This window comes from Helianthus annuus, chromosome 1 (genome assembly GCF_002127325.2).
Source record: "Helianthus annuus cultivar XRQ/B chromosome 1, HanXRQr2.0-SUNRISE, whole genome shotgun sequence".
Taxonomy (NCBI): domain Eukaryota; kingdom Viridiplantae; phylum Streptophyta; class Magnoliopsida; order Asterales; family Asteraceae; genus Helianthus; species Helianthus annuus.
In genome coordinates, this window is record NC_035433.2 from 32,827,692 (window position 1) to 32,850,261 (window position 22,570).

The window sequence follows — 22,570 nt, forward strand, 5'->3', positions numbered from 1 at the left end:
ATAACGATAACGGAGTTGCAAACATGATGTAAAATAGTCGAAAGACACACAAGTAAGTTTCATATATGCAAAATAAACCATTAGGAACACTAACCTTAAGTTTCGAATAAATACGGATATTGAGAACGGATCGCTTCCTCCGATTCCCAAGTGGCTTCACGCTCTGGATGATTTTTCCACAAGATTTTGACGAACGGAAAAGATTTCTTACGCATCACGCGTTCTTGTCGGTCCAAGATAGCCTCGGGTTCCTCTTCGTATGACAAGTCCTCACGAATCTCGTGTAGAGAATAGTTCACTACATGGAGTGGATGATAATTATACCCACGTAACAATGAAATATGGAACACATTATGCACGTGCGACAATTGAGGCGGTAGAGCTAACCGATAAGAAACTTCGCCGACTCTTTCCAAAATTTCAAATGGTCCGATAAAGCGAGGACTCAATTTTCCCTTTATACCAAAACGCCGGACACCTCTATATGGTGAGACTTTTAAGAACACTTTTTCACCAACATTAAATTCCAAAGCCCTCCGGTGGCGATCAGCATAACTCTTCTGTCTACTCTGGGCTTCCTTAAGTTTCTCACGCGCAATAGCAACCTTTTCGTTCGTGATCTGTACCAATTCAGGACCCTCAATCATCTTTTCTCCGACCTCGTCCCAACATGTGGGAGCTCGACATTTACGCCCGTATAACAATTCAAAAGGTGCCATGTCGATACTAGCTTGCCAACTATTGTTGTAGGCAAACTCCACCAAGCACAAGTATTCATCCCAGTTTCCCGTCCACTCAAGTGCACACGATCTAAGCATATCCTCTAAAGTCTGAATAGTACGTTCAGACTGTCCATCAGTTTGCGGATGGAAAGCAGTGCTAAATCGTATCTTCGTATCCCAAGCTTTTTGGAAACCCTTCCAGAACCGTGATGTGAAACGTGGATCTCTATCACACACTATAGAAGATGGAGTACCATGCAATCGAACAATCTCACGAAGGAATATCTCTGATAGCTTACTCACCAAGTACCCTTTTTGAATGGGTAAGAAATGAGCAGATTTTGTAAGTCTATCTACCACAACCCAAATAGCATCGTTCTTCATACGGGTTCTTGGTAGACCAGTTACAAGTCCATAGAAATATCATCCCACTTCCAGACAGGAATATCTAGAGGCTGTAATAATCCACTAGCTCGTTGATGTTCAATCTTCACTTGCTGACAAATCAAACACTGGCTCACATGTCTAGTTACATCTTCTTTCATACCACTCCACCAAAAATGTTGCCTCAAATCCCTATACATCTTTGTGGATCCAGGGTGTATAGAATAAGGTGAACTGTGTGCCTCAGTCAGTAATGATTCACGAAGAGAGGAATCATCTGGCACACATAAACGCTTCCCACACCATATTGTTCCATGTTCATCCACTCGAAACTCAGATTGCTTTCCTACTACCATATTTTGTAAGATCGCCCAAAGCTCACCATCTTCTTTTTGAGCTTCCTTTATCTGAGTGATAAGGTTAGGTTCAATCTTCAGTCTAGCCACATAACCATCAGACTCACCAACATGTATACCAATCTCTATGCGTCTTAGGTCCGATAGAATATGAGGCTCAAGGGTCAAGCATGCCAAACCCCCAGAGTTCTTCCTACTCAGTGCATCTGCAACAACATTTGCTTTACCAGGGTGGTATTGAATGTTGGCATCATAATCCTTGAGTAGCTCTAGCCATCTCCTCTGCCTCATGTTAAGCTCCTTCTGAGTGAAAATATACTTGAGGCTTTTATGGTCGGTGAATATGTTACATGTCTCCCCATATAAATAATGCCTCCAAATCTTAAGTGCAAAAACAACTGCCGCTAACTCTAGATCATGAGTTGGATAATTCACCTTGTAGGGTTTAAGCTGACGCGAGGCATAAGCAATAACCTTTCCATGCTGCATGAGAACACAACCAAGCCCTTTCTTCGATGCATCACTGTATATATCGAATCCGCCTGTGCCAGAAGGTAGAGTAAGAATAGGGGCGGATACTAGCTTCTGTTTCAATGCCTCAAAACTCTTTTCTCGATCATCGTTCCAAGTAATTTTTACCCCTTTCCTCAAGAGTTGAGTAAGAGGTAAGGCCAAAATAGAAAATCCCTCTACGAAACGTCGATAATAACCCGCTAGACCAAGAAAACTTCGAACTTCGGTAACTGAAGTTGGTCTGGGCCATTTAGTGATAGCTTCCACCTTTGATGGATCCATTGTGATACCTTCAGCTGATACAATGTGACCTAGAAACGCCACTTGTTCAAGCCAAAAGTCGCACTTAGAAAATTTTGCGTATAGCTTCTCTTGGCGTAGAGTTCCTAGAACCGTGCGAAGATGGTCCTCATGCTCTCCTCTACTTTTAGAAAATACCAAGATGTCATCGATGAATACAATCACGAACCGATCCAAGTACTCATGAAATACTCGATTCATAAGATCCATGAAAACAGCAGGAGCATTTGTCAAACCAAAAGGCATGACTAGAAACTCATAGTGACCGTATCGGGTACGAAATGCTGTCTTATGGACATCTTGATCTCTGACCCTCAACTGATGGTACCCTGATCTAAGATCAATCTTTGAGAAAAACTTCGCTCCTTGGAGTTGGTCAAAAAGGTCATCAATACGCGGTAAAGGGTAGCGATTACGGATGGTGATCTTATTCAACTCCCGGTAGTCGATGCATAAACGCATGCTACCATCTTTCTTCTTCACAAACAAAACCGGTGCTCCCCAAGGTGAAACACTAGGTCTAATGAATCCAAGTTCCAAAAGTTCTTGCAGCTGCTCTTTCAATTCCTTCAACTCCAATGGGGCCATACGATAGGGTGCTTTAGAAATAGGTTCAGCTCCGGGAATCAAATCAATAGTGAACTCTATTTCACGTTCAGGTGGTATCCCTGGCAATTCCTCTGGAAAGACAACAGAGAAGTCTCGAACAATAGGAACGTCTTCGACACGTGGTGTATCCACTGAGGTATCTTTCATAGCAGCTAAGAATCCCACGCATCCATGGGATATAAGTTTTTGAGCTTTAAGAGCAGAGATGATTTTAATGGATTTTCGAGGTTGAGATCCTTGATAAATACATTCAGGATTCAGAATATCACCAAAAATGACTCGTTTGGAGTGACAATCGATGGTAGCTCGATGCGTGGATAACCAATCCATGCCTAGTATGACATCAAAATCTCCCATTTGCATGGGATAAAGATTCGCTATACGAATAACATTTCCGATCACAAGCGGGCAATCTTTATAGACGTGAGTAATAACCGACGAATTTCCCATTGGTGTTGAAATAACTAAAGCTTGATCCAATAGAGAAGGCAAAATTTTAAGATGTAGGGCAATTAGTTGTGAGACTGTTGAGTGGGTTGCCCCAGTATCAAATAACACATACAATTCATGCTCACCCAAATAAATACTACCCGAAACGGTACCTAATAAATTGATAAACAATAAGACACAAACGATTGTATGAAAATCATAAACAACTAAGCAAGAAAAATAATACTATTAAAGGAACATTTATCGAGGACGGTACCTGGAGCATTAGCAGCTTCCCCTGCAGTCAATGAGAAAACACGCCCTCCAGTAGTAGGTGGCACAACAGCTCCCCTAGTGGTATCAGTTGGTCGGTTACCAGCCTTTGGGCACTTATTAATCTTATGCCCCATATCTCCACACTTAAGGCAAGCCCCAGTAAGTCGACGACAGATGCCTGGGTGACGCTTGTTGCAATGGTTACACACTGGGGGCTGGGTAGGGTTCTGGTTACCTTTTTGGTTTACGGGTTGAGCTTGGGTTGGTGGCTGGTAGGGTTTGGTCTGACCCTGATTTTGGCCCCTTCCCTGCCATGGTCTATTATTCCTTCCCGATGACCTATTCCCCAAATTGTTTTGATTATTTCGAGTAGGTGCTTGAGGCGACTCACTAGTGAACGAAGTGCGATACTCGTCTCTGTTTCTCTTCCTACTATTATTGGAACCACCCAAAAATTCTTTGTTCTCCATATCAACCTTTTTGGCAGCCTTAGCGGCCTCTGCAACAGTGGGGAACGTTGACTGGATGATTGCTCTACGGATTCGATCACAAACTGCCCATTGATATTTCTCTGCTTGTTCCTTTGGTGTTCCAGCAGCTGACCCAAGATATTTCTCTGGTGTTCCTCTGATACCATAACTGTAACACCCCGCCCCGACTAGGGCTGACGTGTTACACAATTCGGTAATCAGAGACAATTAATAACTTAATTAAAACATAAATTCCATAGGTTTAAAAAAAATCCCCAAAATGACATAATGGTCTTAACCGAAAAACATAAGTGTCTAAATTTATTGAATATAAGGTTTTATTAAACTCCTTGTTCCAACTCTAGCTTTTTATTATCACTCTTCACACATTTCCCCGATTTCCCTGAGTACCTGTTTAAGACATAATAAAAGAACACAACAAAAAGAAACGGTTGAGCCAAAAAAATGCCCAGTAACGGAGAAACAATAGCACTAACACATAAATGATAGAAGCAATACACTAAACACTTTAACGATGCAAGCAATACAATACGCTGAATGATCACTGATGAATACCATAAAGGTATATTAGAAATACCCATGTGAGCCACTAACAATAACACTAACACTTTGTACATTAGCTGCAGTTTCAATGCACCATTATGTAGAGGGGATGTGGGCACTCACATCTATCCCACTACCACTAACACTTACACTTACACTCCTAGGATCGATCCATATGCCTCTCACTAATCAATAAGTGCAATCACTTAGCACACAATACAATATAGAGACGCCGTGGGCCTTTCGCACCGCCACGGATGGTGCACGTCAACTGTGCCTATGATGACGCCCTATGTCCCCATAGGTGGATATGCTCGGGTATTGAGGTCAATAAAACGATTCACTCAAGTCAAGGCAAATACACTAACGATACACTAAGGCTATATCACATCTAGCCAATGATCAAATAATAAATAATAAAACTTATGGGAACATGCGACAATGAGTGGAAAAAAAATGTAACCTTTAGCATGCGTATTAAAGGCAATAATTCAATACGAGATGTGTAACAATAAATCATAGATCAGTGACGATGGGTACTTCAATATTATGAAGCGAGTAAACACTTTACGCTACGAGTGACGGACCGAATATCCGTGCACTATGAGAATAGAAAACAATATAATGCTAAAAGCAAGAGACCACAAAATCCGTACCTTAAACAATCTTCTATGATTACACCAACGGTGCTATATTTTTTTCCAATCGTTCGCAAGAACCTATAAATATATTATTGAATTATTTACCATGATATATATTGATGGTTCCTCTATAAGAAAAACCTCTTATACACTAACTTCTAATTAGTGTATATGGTAGGTACTAGGTTTAGTAATAAATGCATTTACTTTATGTTCTTATTATTATATATACATATATATCTATATACAGTGATATCACTTAAGATGACAAGTTTTTAAGTGGTAAAAATAGTGATAGGAAATTATTAATCAGTATGTTTTTAAGTTTGCCTTTATTAAAGTTTATTTACATATACAACAACAAAAAAAAAAACGTATTCTTAAATATATAGATTAACAAATTAGTACCCTTGGTTTTAATGCAAAGAGATCATGGCTACAGTGGGCGTAGAAAAGCTCTATGTGTAGTAACATAAAACATCAGCTCAACATAACATCACTTAAACATATCTACTTCTTTGTTGCTTTTATTATAATTACTAGTCATGTTCTTCGTTAAGTTGTCATAAGACAAACCGAGTAAAGAAGTCGGCCAATTAGTGAATTTTATTTTATGTCATCAGACTAAAATGTTATGAACTTGTACTTTCACAAAAGCTCTAATGTTTTACTATTATACAGTATCTAGAAGAAATATAGAAATGCACCACCACTTTTGATGGCTAGGGGAAGGGACAAACCACCAGACTATTAACAATCTGATCATCATCTCCGATGATCGAAAAATGGTTAGAGAACGTGTTTAGTTCATATTCTAGATTTGTTCATTATTTCTTTGTTGGTTACAAATTATGAAAACGGAACTAGCAACCTACATCAAAGCGAGCAGACAATTTCCTTATCTTTCAGAACCATTCATGTACATATTCAAAGAATAACAACTTGGTGGCAGATAGAATGGTTTAGTATTGATACCTTAAGTCGAAAAATAGATGACCGGTGCGGTGAGGTAGGCTCAACGAAGACCTTTAGATGGAGTCGATGGGTATGCAACGGTGGCTCGGAATTATCGGTATGTCACTGGTATGAACGGAGACGACTAAAGAACACGACAATGGTGGCTAACCAAAACAATAACGAGGGTCAATCATGGAGCTCCCGAATTAGGAACAATGGAATGGAAAAGAAAAGCTTACCGGATACTCGATCAATTGCGATGGTGGCGCTCAATGGTTTAGACTCGGCTCAAACCAGACGAACCACCTACGAAACGAACTGGCAAGATAGGTTCGAACCGGTGGTTGGCGACGGCGAACTCGTCGGGGGTCTTGAAGGTAACGACAGAGGAGGCTGACTTTTGAAAGGGTTCGTAAGGAGTAAAGGGCATGAATGGATCAAATAATACAATTAAATTGGCCGTTTGAGCACGGATACGAAATCACGATATTTACGTCGCTGATTTATTTTAAAAGAAGAATGCCAACCATATTTGCTCGGAGTTATGGAAAGGAAGAGATATTGACAACTGTGAACTTTTAATTCCCCCTTATCTCATTCTTTAATTTGTTATTTATTTAGTTTTATTGTCATAATCTTTTTTTTCGGATCTACAAAACTTTTGCACAGGGTAAATCCTTGTTAGTTTGATTCCATGATAATAAGGATACCAATATAGTTATGTCTCTATATATATCTTAAGAGATAATATTATTATTTATTTTGTAATGGCCCTTATATATTAATTACTTAGATTTTAGATGTTAGTAGTAAAAGAAAATATAGACCAATGTTGGAAACACTAATTATACGACATGATAAAATTCGTGCTAGCTTTTATCATTTTAGGGTTTTGAAAGTTTCGTATATTACAGGAGGAGAGATAAAAGATAATAGTAAAAGTATAAAAGACTATTATTTAATTGAAAAGAAGTGAGAAAAGTTAGTGTTTTTAGTATAATTATAGAGATGAAGCTTTTCTTTTTTTGTGAGGTGGCATCCTTAGATATTTTTACATATTGGGTCGGTTTTGAGGGAGGTAGTTTTGTGGACGGATGGTGTTGAACAACTCTTGCGGGGCCAGGGTGTTTGGGTGAAAACTTTTTTAGACCATATATATACAAGAAATCACGGATTTATGTTTAACCTCGAGGGTCTAGTCAAGCTCAATACATACAACTCTACCTAGTTTATTAAACAAGCATCATCGCTCGAGTTTATTTAAGGTGGGTTTGATTCAAACTTTTAGCTAGCAGATCTCAAGTAAAAGCAACAGATTTTGAATCTTTAGGACTCAAACGCGACTTATATTGATATGGATCCAGATACGCTTGAAGAACCACCCAGCCTCAGTCATACAAGTGTTGGACCGGTCATAATTCGTGGCTAGTATTGGACCATCGAGTTATTCTCAAGACCCATTCCAACCACCCTTTATTTTAAGTATTGTTTAAAATTTAGACTTTATCTTTTCCTTAATTGTTGGGATTTTTTCTATGTTTATTTCTTTAGTTTTTCTATTTAAGATTGTAATCAAAGGTTGGAATGGTATGCAATTTATTTCAAAGAAAGATTATTATTTTCTCCTTGCGAACATGTTCTTGTTCAGTTTTCTCCCTTCGATTGACCGAATGAGGTTTTATCCAAGCTAGGGTTCTAGCTTCCACTAATACGAATTCGTATCAAGTGGTATCAGAGCTTCAGGTTCGTCAGGATGTCCAATTTCAGGAACGATCGTCAACCGCACCACCGATTCGCTACCAGAGGCAGTGGTCCGGAACAGCGTGATCCTCGCGACGCCGAGATCGAGCGACTGCAACAACGGATTCGTGAACTCGAATTCAACCAGCGACAGGGATTTGATAGATACGAACCATATGATCATTCCGCCACCGAGTCCGTCATCTGGGATGAAGACGACGAGGATCGGTTCCACAATGTTTTTGCTCGCCCACCCTGCCACCAAGAAAACCCACCACCCCCTCATGTTTACCCTATCCAAGCCTTCGACATTCGCACCGAAATTCCAGAATTTGAGGAACACATGAAACTTGATGATTTTATTGATTGGCTCCACACCGTCGAACGTATATTTGATCTACGCCAAGTCCCCGACAACCTAAAGGTAGAAATCGTCGCTATTCGTTTACGTAAGTATGCTTCTTTATGGTGGGAACATGTTCAGAATCAACGTTATCGGGAGGGTAAACATAAGGTTGAAACGTGGGACAAGATGAAACGCTTGATGCGTTCCAAATTTGTCCCCGTAAATCATATACAAGAATCGTTTCTGGAATACCACAACTTTAAGCAGGCTGCACTTCCTTTCGAGGAATTTATCGTCAAGTTTGAACAATTACGCATGCGGTGCGCTATTGAAGAAGACGAAGAACAAACTATTGCCCATTTCTTGGGGGCCCTACGTTCGGACATAGCGGACGACGTTATGTTGCAACAATATTGGTCTTTTTCTGATGTGTGCAGGTTAGCTCAATGAGTGGAGCGTCAATTCGCGGCCAAACCCAAACCCACCACTCGATTTTCTTCGTACAAGCCAACAACTTCTTCGTCTCAATCTTGGGTTGACAACCCCAAGCCGGACTCCACCTGACCTCCACAGCAGCCGTCAAGCCCTGGGAACATCACAACCCACTGCTATAAATGTCCCGGCATTGGTCACGTGAAGCAAGATTGTCTAAACAAACAAGTGGTCGCAATCATTGAAGACACGGTCCCGAACTATGATACCGAGCCAGAACATGATTCGGATGAAGCATCTGAAGTCCTTTATCCCAATCGTGGCGAGGCGCTTGTTATTCACCGAATTCTAAGCACCAATATCCTAGATACAAGCGACGACACGGCATGGCTTCATAACAATATTTTTCGCACCAAGTTCACTTCCAAAGGGAAAGTTTGTACGGTTATTATAGATGGTGGAAGTTGCGAAAACATAGTTTCTCAGTCAATGGTTGATAAGCTCAATCTACCCACACAAGATCACCCTGAACCGGATCAACTCACGTGGCTGAGGAAGGGTAACTTGATCAAAGTCACTCACTGTTGCCTCGTATAGTTCTCAATCGGTAACAAGTATTCGGATGAAATTTGGTGCGAAGTCCTACCTATGGATGTGTGTCATATCCTGTTGGGCCGCCCATGGCAATACTGTCACACCCCCTAAAATCCACAAGCGGAGTATCACCACAGGAGGCGTGACATGACCAGGATCAATCCAGCAATCATATTGAACAATGTATTACAGTAAATATAAAACCAACAACATAATTGGTGTCCAAAAAATTTTAACTAAGTTCAAGTTATCTGTCACACCCCTTTCTGCGGCGGAAGCACGAGGTGTGATCATGAAAGGTTCTCATTGCATACGAAAGGTAAACATACTATATGCTCAAAATATAACTTCGAACATTACATTACTGAAAACATAAGTCAAGTGTTTACAACACGTGATAGCATATTGTCTTAAAAGTTACAACTTTATTTAACGATAAACATAGCGACATCCAAGAGCATGAGTAAAACCGCGCGCACATCCATCTTAGTTACCTGAAATACATGTGAGTTTTGGAAAAACGTCAACATAATGTTGGTGTGAATTCATGCAGTTTTTGTATTGAACGTTTGTATACTTTGTATGAAAAATCCCAGTATGAACTTTGTTTAAATCACGTATTCATGTGAAAATCCAGTATTTCTATACGTATCAAGTGTTAATGGGTTGCAAAGCCATTAACATGTGACACGACATAAGAAGTCACCAAACCATAGGCATTTTTCTGTAGTCGATTCACGACTGAGACACAAAAACACTGCTTGGTTCTAGTTGTCACCAAGAGTGGGGCTGCCCTGGAACCCATTAGATCTAACCTTTTGTTCTGCGGTCTTAGTATGTACACGATTAATGGTGCTTATGGTACCCTATTCGTGACACGATTTCTCGTATCAATTCTTGGCACTAGTTTTCGCCAAGAATACTTCTCGTTTTAGTACACAACATACCAATTTGTAAATATTGAAGTATTTGTAACATGTATTTCACCCCCGAGTTATAAAACTGAAAAACAGTTAAAAGAAAAGGGGGAGCATGAACTCACAACTTTGCGTTCCTTGCGTCGTAAACTTCACCGGATTTGCTTATCTAGCGTCGTGACCTAAATGTGTTTTTATTAACGTTAGTCACTGAACTTGTATCGCACAAGTACAAGTCACTATGTTTTGTGTACGTATTTTTGTGTTAAAAATAATTTATATTTTTAACTAAGTGTCTTACTTATATTATTTTCTCAAAAATGGATATAAGTTCCTTGTATTTTGCACCCGAATTATGTATCTTGTATGTTGTCTGTGTATTTTTGTTACAAAAATTATGGCGAGGTTTATATTTGAAAAACATAGTTTAGAACACACTAGCAAACATTTGTCTAGAAAATATTTTCTAAGTGTTAGGATTTTTAGAAAATTTCACCATAGTCTCCTTTGTAAATGGAGGTGTCCATGCTTAATTGCATATCATTTTCTTTTACGAATATCCCGTAGATCGTTCGCACATAACAAACCCGACAATTAGGCATGCAATATATTACTTATGTCATTTCAGCTTTATTACTCAAAACTGGACTGTTTTTGAGCATTTTAATAAAATAGTTAACCTTTTCCAAAAATTCCCAAATTTTTACAGAATGTCTTATACGATCCAAGTTTTATTGTGTAAAAATATCGGAGTCCAGTTCATTACCAATATTTTATAGAAATTTATTTACCGGACTGCAATCAGATTTGTCACTTTCTGACTGCAGTCTACGGAATAATTCACTAAAAATTAATCGTAAGTCCGATTGACGAAATTCCAGTTGGAGGATCACCGCGACAACAGTGACCATCTACAGTAAAAATTCCATGAGTTGTTTCTACTCAGTTTTTAAGTTATGACTCCGAATACAAAACACTTTTTCTGCAGTAAAAACACAGCTTGAGCTACTGTCCAAAAACAGTTCTTTAAAAATAGTAAACAACCTCGAAAAATTACGATTCCAGTGCCATTTGGTCTGTTTTTCGAAAATACATAATTTAGACTCCAGAAAATCAGTTTTTCAAGTTATAATGATCAGTTTACAGCCGTTTGAATTTGGCTGAAAATGTAATTCAGCATGTTTATTTATAGTTTAGGCTTTACTAACTCGCATCAACTAATGTCCGAACGACGGGTTTATCAAGAAACCAACGATCAAATTTCAGGTATGATTTAACCAACCCTCTTCCAACAAGATTTCATCTTCAAGTAATCTTTTATGTTCAAGTTTCATGTAAAGTTTCATATTCGTCATCTTAGTGTTCTTGTTCTTGTGATTTAAACATAAACATCAAACTACAATTTTTGATCACCAAAAACAAGATGAACAAGGGTGTACAAGTAACTTACTACTAGCACAAGGCTAGGGTAGGATCTAGTGATGAAGATGATGAGAAAAAGATGAAGGATAAGCAAGAAACAAAACTCCTTTGAAAGCCCTTCAAGATGCAACCTCCATGGATCAACTTTGAAGCTTGAATGGAGCTTGTTATTGAAGAAGATGCAGATGTAAAATGGTGGTGGTGGGTTCGGTTTGGGGAATGACCGAAATGAGAGAGAGAGTGAGTGAGGAGAGAGGTGAAAGATATGGAATGATGGTCGTGATCTTTGGTGATACTTATAATCTTTCACAATCTAAATAAATCCTACACAATCCAAGAAATATATTATGGAGATTTAGGAAGATATCAAAGATCTTGGTGGGGCCACTATATGGGCCGATTACTTACATATGGGGGGGGGGGTTAATTGTAACTTGTAAGATTTACACATCTCAAAGGAATCAAAGAAAGATCTTGTGAATCCAAAAGGAATCTATGAAAGATTAAGTAGGATTTCAAGGGATTTTGGCAAGATTATTATGGATTTGGCAAGACCTAGCACATATTTGGTGGGCCACCCTCATGTGACCGTGAACAATATCGGGGGGGGGGGGGGTAGAGTGCAACTTTCCAATCTCTAATTTTAATAACAAGTTAGTTTACAAGTGTAACATTTAGGGACTTGTTGTGTTATTATGTTATAAGGGGTGTTATGGTGTTCGGGGACCATAACTAGTTCAGAAATAATAAAACTATGCTTCTAGTAATATTTTTATGTTCCGGGTAATGTCCGGTTGTCCAGTTAAATACCGGTTCGTTAAAGTGCTAATTATTCCGCAAGGTGTCCTTTTGTAACCCTTTTAATTCCCAACATTTAGGGAAATATTCTGGATAATAAAACGTAAATTCTGCATGATATTTATTTGTTTAAAAGCTGATTATAGCTGAGTTTAATAAAATTTTGCACTTAAAGTGCGTTCCGGGTGCTTTTTAGTGCGTATTTTAGTCCCTGGAAGGTCTATACGTTCACCCTTGTATGTACTCTTGGGTTTTAATGCATTCTTGTCGTTGGACCTACACCTAGGCCTCGGTTCTAATGTCTGTCTGCTTTCTGCAGAGTTGTTGACATATTGTGTTTTGCCGGTGAGTTTACTAGTATTTTTGACGCAACGCTCTAGTAAATGCATAAAGCAATATTTAGTAGTATTAAACGTGCATGAATTCACATGTATGTAATGTAATCAATCAATGTTGACATTTAAGCACATAATTGCAGTCATTAAATAATTATTAAAATGTACGGAAATTACCGGTTTGGTGCCAGTTGTCACAGTCTCCCCCCGTTAAAAGAATTTCGTCCCGAAATTCAGGCCAAACTAGCTCTGGCAGGAGTCTTCTTGAACATGTGGGGATACTTTTCTTTGAACTGGTCTTCCCGTTCCCATGTGTACTCGGGTCCGTGCTTAGAGTTCCAACGTACTTTGACAAGTTTCACACTGCTCCTCCTGGTCTTGTTGACTTTCCAGTCGGTAACCTCAACGGGTTGTTCTGTAAATCGGAAGGCATCATCAACATGCACTTCATCCGCAGGGATGATCACGTTTTCTTGTGTTGGACTCTTCTTGAGGTTGGATACATGGAACGTATCATGTACTCCATTAAGCTCTTCCGGTAATTCCAACTTATACGCCACGGTACCAATTCTTTCTAGGATCTTGAATGGTCCGATGTATCGTGGATTCAGCTTCCCACGCTTTCCAAATCTTACTACACCTTTCCAAGGTGAGACTTTCAACAAAACTTTGTCTCCCACCTCGAATTCTAATGGTTTACGTCTTCGATCAGCGTAGCTCTTTTGTCGATCTCGAGCCGCCCTAATGCGCTCTCGGATTTGTGTAATCTTGTCGGTTGTCTCTTGCACAAGTTCAGGACCAATCATACGTTTGTCACCAGTGTCTGCCCAACATAAGGGTGATCGGCACTTGCGGCTATACAGAGCTTCGAACGGTGCGGCTTTTATGCTTGTATGATAACTGTTATTGTAGGAAAACTCAACCAAAGGTAAGTGAGTATCCCAGCTGCCGCCTAGGTCCATGACGCATGTGCGAAGCATATCTTCTAATGTTTGTATAGTCCACTCGCTCTGGCCGTCTGTTTGTGGATGGAATGCTGTGCTTAGATCTAGCTGAGATCCAAAGGCTTCCTGAAAGGATCGCCAGATTCTTGAGACAAAGCGTCCATCTCTGTCTGAAATGATTGAGATAGGCACTCCATGACCTGTCACAATTTCCTTCAAGTATATCTCAGCAAGCTTCCCAGTGCTGTCTTTTTCTCGGATCGGTAGGAAATGCGCAGACTTCGTTAGCCGATCGACTATCACCCATATCATGTCGTGCCCTCTAGGGGTCCTGGGTAGTTTCGTTATGAAGTCCATCGAGATTTGCTCCCACTCCACATGGGAATCTCTGGTTGTTGTAGTAGGCCGGACGGTTTCTGATATTCAGCCTTAACCTTAGCACAGGTTAGGCATTTTCTAACATAAACAGCAACGTCGCTCTTAAGTCTCGGCCACCAATAGTATTCTTTCAAGTCTTGATACATCTTGTCTGATCCTGGGTGGATCGAGTATCTTGATTTGTGCGCTTCATCAAGGATGACTTCTCGTAGGCCACCATAGAGCGGAACCCAAATACGCTTCTTAAAGTATAAGGTTCCCTCTTCATTCAGCGCCATGTACTTCAATGCACCCCGGAGGTATTCCGCTTTACGGTTTTCCACCTTAAGGGATTCTTGTTGTGTGTCACGAATACGTGAAGTGAGGTTCGTTCGAATAGTCATTTCTAATGCTCGAACCCTTAGGGTCTTAACCCTTTCTTTTCGACTTAAAGCGTCCGCTACAACGTTTGCCTTTCCAGGATGGTACTTAATCTCACAGTCATAATCATTTAGCAGCTCGACCCATCGCCGCTGGCGCATGTTCAGTTCCTTCTGATCAAGTATGTGTTGTAGACTTTTGTGATCTGTGAAGATTGTACATCGAGTACCATACAGATAGTGTCGCCAGATCTTCAAGGCGAAGACCACCGCACCCAGTTCCAAGTCGTGCGTGGTATAATTCTTTTCGTGTACCTTCAATTGTCTTGAAGCGTAAGCGATGACCTTTTGGCGTTGCATGAGCATGCAACCCAAACCTTGGCGCGAAGCGTCGCAGTATACCACAAAGTCTTCAGTGCCTTCGGGTAGTGATAGTATTGGTGCATTGCATAGCTTATTCTTAAGCAGCTGGAAGGCTCCTTCCTGCTTGTCACCCCAGTCGTACTTCGTATCTTTCTGCGTAAGGGTAGTTAGCGGTTGGGCTATTTTTGAGAAATTCTCGATGAATCGTCGGTAATAGCCCGTTAAGCCCAAAAATTGTCGAACTTCAGTTGGGGTTTTGGGGGCTTCCCAATTCTTTATGGCTTCAATCTTGGATGGGTCTACGTGAATGCCCTTCTCATTCACAACGTGACCAAGAAATTGAACTTCGCGAATCCAGAATTCGCATTTCAAGAACTTCGCATAGAGTTTCTCTTTCTTCAGTAGTTCCAGTATGGTTCTGAGGTGTTGCTCGTGCTCTTCTTTGGTTCGCGAGTAAATTAGGATATCATCGATAAATACAATCACGAATTTATCGAGATATGGTTTGCATACGCGGTTCATCAGATCCATAAACACCGCTGGCGCGTTTGTCAGACCGAATGGCATCACAAGGAACTCGTAGTGCCCATAGCGTGTCCTGAATGCAGTCTTTGGTACGCTTTCTTCTTGTATCCTTAATTGATGATATCCAGATCGAAGGTCGATCTTGGAGTAGTAGCTTGATCCTTGCAACTGATCAAATAAGTCATCAATCCTCGGTAGTGGGTACCGATTCTTGATAGTGAGCTTGTTTAGTTCTCTGTAATCGATACACATCCGCAGAGTTCCATCCTTTTTCTTCACGAACAATACTGGAGCTCCCCAGGGCGAGAAGCTTGGTCTTATGAATCCTTTTTCCAACAACTCCTGGAGTTGTGTAGATAATTCTTGCATTTCGGATGGTGCAAGCCGATAGGGCGCCTTGGCTACAGGAGTGGCTCCTGGAACCAAGTCGATACGGAATTCGACTTGTCGTTGCGGAGGGAGCCCTGGCAGATCTTCAGGAAAAACCTCAGGGAATTCCTTCACCACAGGAATGTCTTCGAGTTTCGGCTCCACAGCCTTCTTGTCTATAACGTGGGCTAGGAAAGTAACACACCCTTTCCTTAAGCACTTCTGTGCCTTCATGCAACTGATGATTCGCAGAGGCGCGTCTCGTCTTTCTCCGTGTACGATGAGAGTTTCATCATTCGTCAAAGGGATGCAAATGATCTTCTCATGACAAATAACTTCAGCTTTGTTCTTGGACAACCAGTCCATTCCAACTACTACATCGAAGCTACCCAATTGAATAGGTAAGAGGTCGATGCTAAATCTTTGTTCACCAAGTTCTAGTGTGCATCCTCTAACAACTTCGCCCGATTCAACAAGTTTACCATTGGCTAGTTCTATGGAGTAAGGAATATCCAATCTACTAGACTCTATTCCAAGCATACGTTTAAATTCCACAGACATGAAACTATAGTCGGCACCAGTGTCAAATAATATGGATGCAAAGTGATTGTTAATGAGAAACTTACCGGTGACCACGTTAGGGTCCTCGCATGCGTCCCTTGCTCCAATCACAAATGCTCGAGCCTGGGCATTGTTTCTCTTCGGGCAGTCTTTCATGAAATGTTCATTGCTTCCACAACTGAAGCATCCTTGGTTTCGCCCGTCTTCATTCCCAACCCGGTTACCATTGCCATTACCGTTTCCACTGTTGTTTCCAGCACCAGTGCGGTTTCCATTTCCGTTTCTGTTTCCCTTACCCCAACAGTCTTCAGTGCGGTGACCCAATTTTCCACACTTGTCGCACTTTGGAACGCGACAAGCTCCTTCGTGATGCCGCTTGCATCGATTGCATTTGGGCAGGGTGCCCAGGTATCCCTTAGCTGGAGCGTCATTCATGGCTGCAAGCGATTTCGCCTCCTGAGGCGGGTTGGGGTCACGCTTCTTGTTGGAACCCTTGTTGTTACGAGTTGCTTGATTCAAGTTTGCATGTTTCCTTTTCTTGTCACCGGACGACTCAGCATGCGTCCCGGTGTTTTCTGTCGGGTTCAGTGATAGCTTCTTCATGCGAACAAAGTCTTCAGTAAGGCTGACAGCCAGAGTTACAGCCTCAGTGATTGTCTGGGGTTTGGCTGAAGTTACCATGCCGTGAAACTCTGGGGCCAGTCCCCAAATGTAGCGTTCAACGCGCTTAAATTCCGGAGTCACCATGTAGGGAATCACCCTAGACAAATCATGGAATCTTAGAGTATACCCAGTGATGTCGGCACCTACCATAGTCAAGTGCCAGAACTCCGTCTCCGGCCTTTGGAGTTCGGCACGTGAGCAATACTTCTCTCTCATCTTCTCCTTCAATTCATCCCAAGTCATGCCATATGCGGCATCATCACCCAGCGTTTGGACTTGCAAGTTGCACCAAGTCAGGGCTTCATCGACAAACAACCCAGTAGCAAAAGTAACTTGTTGATCCACGGTACACTTGCTCATGCGGATGGTGTCACACCCCAACCGATGGCGGAATCATCGGGGCGCGGCACTGAGCGAAACAGATTGTCCAGAAGTTTTCACAACAACTATTATTACAAATTCAGTTAAGTGATACGTCCCATACCGTATCCCAAATAAATAAACAAGTTATCATAGAATACAACTAAACAAATAGTACTGTTTCGACAACTCAGATTCAATTTATTACAAACCAAATGTTTAAAAGTACTGCCCAGAGTCATTAAGACTCGTCCGGACAAGATCTACTGACAACTAATGCCATAGATGCTTGATCGAACAACTCCAACGGCTCCATGGCTATAGTTTATTCGCTTCTAGAGACCCCTAGGTAGGCTACGACCTACGACTGCTAGATGGGCTCTAAAGCTTTATTATTGCCCCGCTTTCCTAGCAAGTAAGCATCCTAATTACATGTCACATACGTTAAAATAAAGTCAATACATAAAATGTAAAGGTGAGCACACAAGTTTGATAATAGCATATAGAGTTCGAATAGTTTACGCTTAACCAGGCACGTACACAGAGGAAAACGATGCATGTTAATTATCGACATGGGACCATGGATACCAACGACTGCGGGTTGACCGTCCGAGACGGTTCGCAATACATGATTACCACCGTAATCCATGTAAGTATTTGTCCTTAACAACCCCCGTGTGAACGGGTGCTGAGTCCAAACTATAGTACTATGTTGCTAAGGCAGGTAGATAGCACTCCACGTGTAAACATAATAAACAGCATTCATTTAGTCAAATAGCACATGCAAGTTGGTTAGCGTTCAAATAGTTTGTGTTTGATTGTGATTTGATAGGTAACGTATGTAACACCCAAAAGTGCTAAAAGCAAAAAGGGATCGAGTATACTCACAGTGATTGATTGTGGATTGAAGGGAGCGCTGAGAGTAAGATTAGCCTGAATAGTTCGATAGCATAACGATAAGTAACGCGGAAAAGTAAACAAGTATGGGTGGATCGAATGGGCTGGTCGATCGAACGGCAGGTTCGATCGGACGACCTGTTCGATCGGCTAGTATATCCGGTTGGACAGTCCTGTTCGATCGGCCGGCTGGCTCGATCGGCTGGACCATTCGAGTGGATTGTTTCTTCCTCTGGTGTGTTTGTGTTAGAGGATTTGAACTTTTGAAGTTCTTGTTGCAGTATTTGAGAACACTGAAGTGTTCCTACCTTTTCAAGTCGTTCGATCGAACGGTTCGTTCGATCGGCTAGCTCACTCGATCGGCTAGCTCACTCGATCGGCTAGGAGCTTCAGAGTTAGCCCTCAACTGAATGTCACTCGATCGAGCAGTCTGTTCGATCGGCTGACATTCTCTACTACGAACGAGTTGTGAAAATGGTCAAGTGTTGAAGCATAGTATCTCATGATCCGAACAGTAATGTTTACCAATCGGGCGACCCATTTGGTTGAACATTACTTCGTCAATACTATACTTCGAAAGTTTGGAAATGTGGGACCATGTGCTAGCCGATCGGCTGGCCCGGTCGATCGGCTGGCATGTCCGATCGGCTGGGCTGTTTGAACAGCCTAGCCGTTCGGCCAGCATTTCTGACCTGGCCGGCCTTTCGTCTAACACTTGGTTGTTTGTTTATTTGACATTCTTTTAAGGTAGCTTGACAACGTGTTGAACTATGTTAACCTTCGTTCCTACTTGTTCCCTGGGCTCGAACAGGAATCACCCAAGTCCGGCCGGTGAACGGTTCGGAATGTCGGTTAAGAGTTTAACCGATATCGGGTTAACCTTGTATATAGAATCCGAATCTTGAACCCCTTAACTGTTAGAAGGATTGGTTAGCCGGTTCAAGCTCCGTTTCTATTGATTTGAAAGCATTGAGTGTAAAAAGAGTTGAAAGAAAGTTGGAAATCCTTCTTTCAATCCTTCACATCATGAAAATGTTTAGATCTATGATGGATCTTAACTTGTTTATGTGGAAATCGGTTAGATCTAAGCTAATCATAGTGGAATGAGGCCAAAACATGATGTTCTTCAAGAACACCATGATGACATCACCCAAGAACACTTAGATCTTGGTGATTTCACGGTTAGAATCCAAGTTTTGAAAGATAGAAAGGTGTAGAATCAAGTAATGATCAAGATCGTACAAGAATTAGGGTGAAAACTTACCGGGATTGAGAGAAATCTGGGAAAAGGTGAAGAAGATAGCTGGTTCGGTCAGAGCTTTCCAAAAATGGAAAGTATGACAATGACAGCCCTATTTATAGGCTTCCAAAAGAGGAAAGTGGCGGCCGATCGGCTGGGAACTCCGATCGAGTGGGCAGCTCGATCGGCTGGCAAGGTGCTTAGCCGATCGGCTGGCCTGTTCGATCAGGATGTTTCCTGTTCGATCCGCCACGCACTTCGAGTATTTTGCGACGATTTTCGACGTTTCGATCCTGACGTATGATGATATGATTTCGTTAGAGTTCCTAGTCAAATTACTTTTAATCCCAACCACTATATCTAACATACAATCTTCTATAAGTCATGTTTCGATGCCGGTTTCGATTGAGTTCGACTGTTTTCGAGTTTCGATTCGATTTTCGATTGATTTGCTTGGATACCACACCACACATAAAGTAAGCACACACAAGTAACACATAAGGCACACACACACGTATAATAATACCAAAATTCGCATGATTCGAGTCTCGAGTTCGATTGATTGTTAGATCGGTTTGATTACCGATTAGGTTAACTTTATCGCATTGTTACTTCCTATCATTCACAGTCGTAGATCGGTTCGCATTTAAAACTCGTTCGATTACTTCGATTCTTGCTGATTACAACACTTACTCCACATAATACAACTAAAACACAAAATCGACTATCTACAGTCAAAGAAAGTCAAAGTTGACTTGGACTTTGACTTTGACTTTGACATTCTGAAAACACGGGGTGTTACAGCCTCCCCTTGTTTAGGGAATTTCGTCCCGAAATTAGGCTTGAAGGCTACACGACACCGTGATTTACCAATTTGATGCTTCAGATCTATTTATTTAAACAACTGCGGGTACTTGGCCTTCATGTCGCTTTCGAGTTCCCAAGTGAACTCCGCGCCTCGTTTGCCTTCCCATCGGACTTTCACGATCGGGATGCGAGAGCGCCTGAGCTGCTTGGTTTGGCGATCCATGATTTCGACAGGCTTTTCCACGAAGTGTAATGTTTCGTTGACCTGAAGATCATCGAGTGGTACGATTAGATCATGATCAGTAAGGCATTTTCGGAGGTTAGAGACATGGAAAGTCGGGTGGACGTTACTGAGTTCCTCCGGTAATTCGAGTCTGTAGGCGACTTTTCCGATCCTTTCCAGAATCCTAAAAGGTCCAACATATCGAGGCGCGAGTTTCCCTTTCTTGCCGAATCGGACTACACCCTTCCAAGGTGATACCTTTAGGAGTACGTAGTCACCAACTTCAAATTCAAGGGGCTTGCGTCTTTTATCAGCGTAACTTTTCTGTCTGTTCCAAGCTTTTACCAAGTTGTCTCTTATCTGGTGGATTTTGTCAGTCGTTTCTTGTAGAATCTCGGGACCGGTTAGTTGCGAGTGACCAATCTCGTGCCACACAATAGGCGATCGACATCTTCTACCATACAAAGCCTCGAAAGGTGCCATCTGGATGCTGGCATGATAGCTGTTATTGTACGAGAATTCCACCAACGGCAGGTGTTTGTTCCAACTACCACCAAAATCTATAACACACGCTCGGAGCATGTCTTCAAGAGTACGGATCGTTCTTTCAGTCTGTCCGTCGGTTTGAGGGTGGAATGCGGTACTTAGATTAAGCGACGTACCAAGGGCCGCTTGAAACGTTTCCCACAATCACGAAGTGAACCGAGCGTCGCGATCTGAAATGATATCACGAGGCATACCATGATTACGAATGATCTCGTCTGTGTAGATTTGGGCTAGTCGCTCTACCTTGTAGTCTTCTCGTATAGGCAGAAAGTGGGCTGACTTCGTTAGACGATCCATTATGACCCAAATACTGTCGTGACCTGATGGCGTGGGCGGGAGCTTCGTTATGAAATCCATAGCTATACTCTCCCACTTCCATATAGGTATCGGCGGTTGTTCGAGTAAACCAGAAGGTCTTTGATGTTCAGCCTTGACTCTTTGTTGGTGCAGTTGTCTGTCGACTACATCTTCGTTCGAGTCTTAGGGTAGGGCTGATTGTATAGTGAACGGAAAACGAGAAATCTTGTATTGAATAGAGCCGCTTATAGGGTAGATGAGTAGGACCGCTTATGTGACATTATGTATATGGATCGCTCATGTGTCATAAAGCTTGGATCGCTTTTATGACATAATGAGTGGATCGCTCATATGGCATGTCCATATAAGCGATCCATAGGATCTATATATATAGAGTCCATATGAGCGGTTCCAGGGTGACAGTTAGAGATAGGTGTGTGTGAAAAGGCGAAGCTCTGCCCGTTTGTCTCCAAAAAGCTTGTAATTTGACAGTTAATCAATACAGGAGACGTTAAGTAGTGAAATCAAGCTTTACGAAGACTAATTCAATGAATTCCGCCTCTGAATTAGTCTAAGCACTCTTTTGAACGACTCGTCAGGTCAGAAAACGATCCTACAAGTGGTATCAGAGCTCAGGAGGAAGAGTTCTTACCGTTTACCTCGATTTTTGCTCGAAATTCTCACTTCTACACCTTCTTTTTCTGATTCGAAGGGATTTCACGGTCGAAATTTACTGAAAATCTCAGGGATTGTGCGCAAAAGTACCGTGACAAACCCTGGAAAGTTTCAGATCAAAATTCGAAGTTTAAGTGGGTCAAAATTGGATTTGAAATTGTTGACCGCTCGACCGAACTGATCTTGGACCGCTCATCCGGACGGATCTTGAACCGCTCATTCGGTCGGATTGATCTTGGACCGCTCCAAACCAACAATTATTGGATCGCTTATTCGGACCACCTTGAACCGCTCAAACAGACTATATCTGGACCGCTCATTGATACAAGTTGTCTGAACGGCTCGAACCTGTATTGTTTGAACCGCTCATTCAGACATTGTCCTGGTCCGCTTATTCAACAAATTCGATTGGACCGCTTTTCTGAACTGTTTGGACCGCTTTTAGGACAGTTGTTGGTTCGCTTTTTAGTCAACCAGCACGTGTTGGATTTGTGAAAAATGACAATGAGTTTTGATGTGCAGGAAAATAATGATCTTGAGAGAATGAATAGTTGGTAT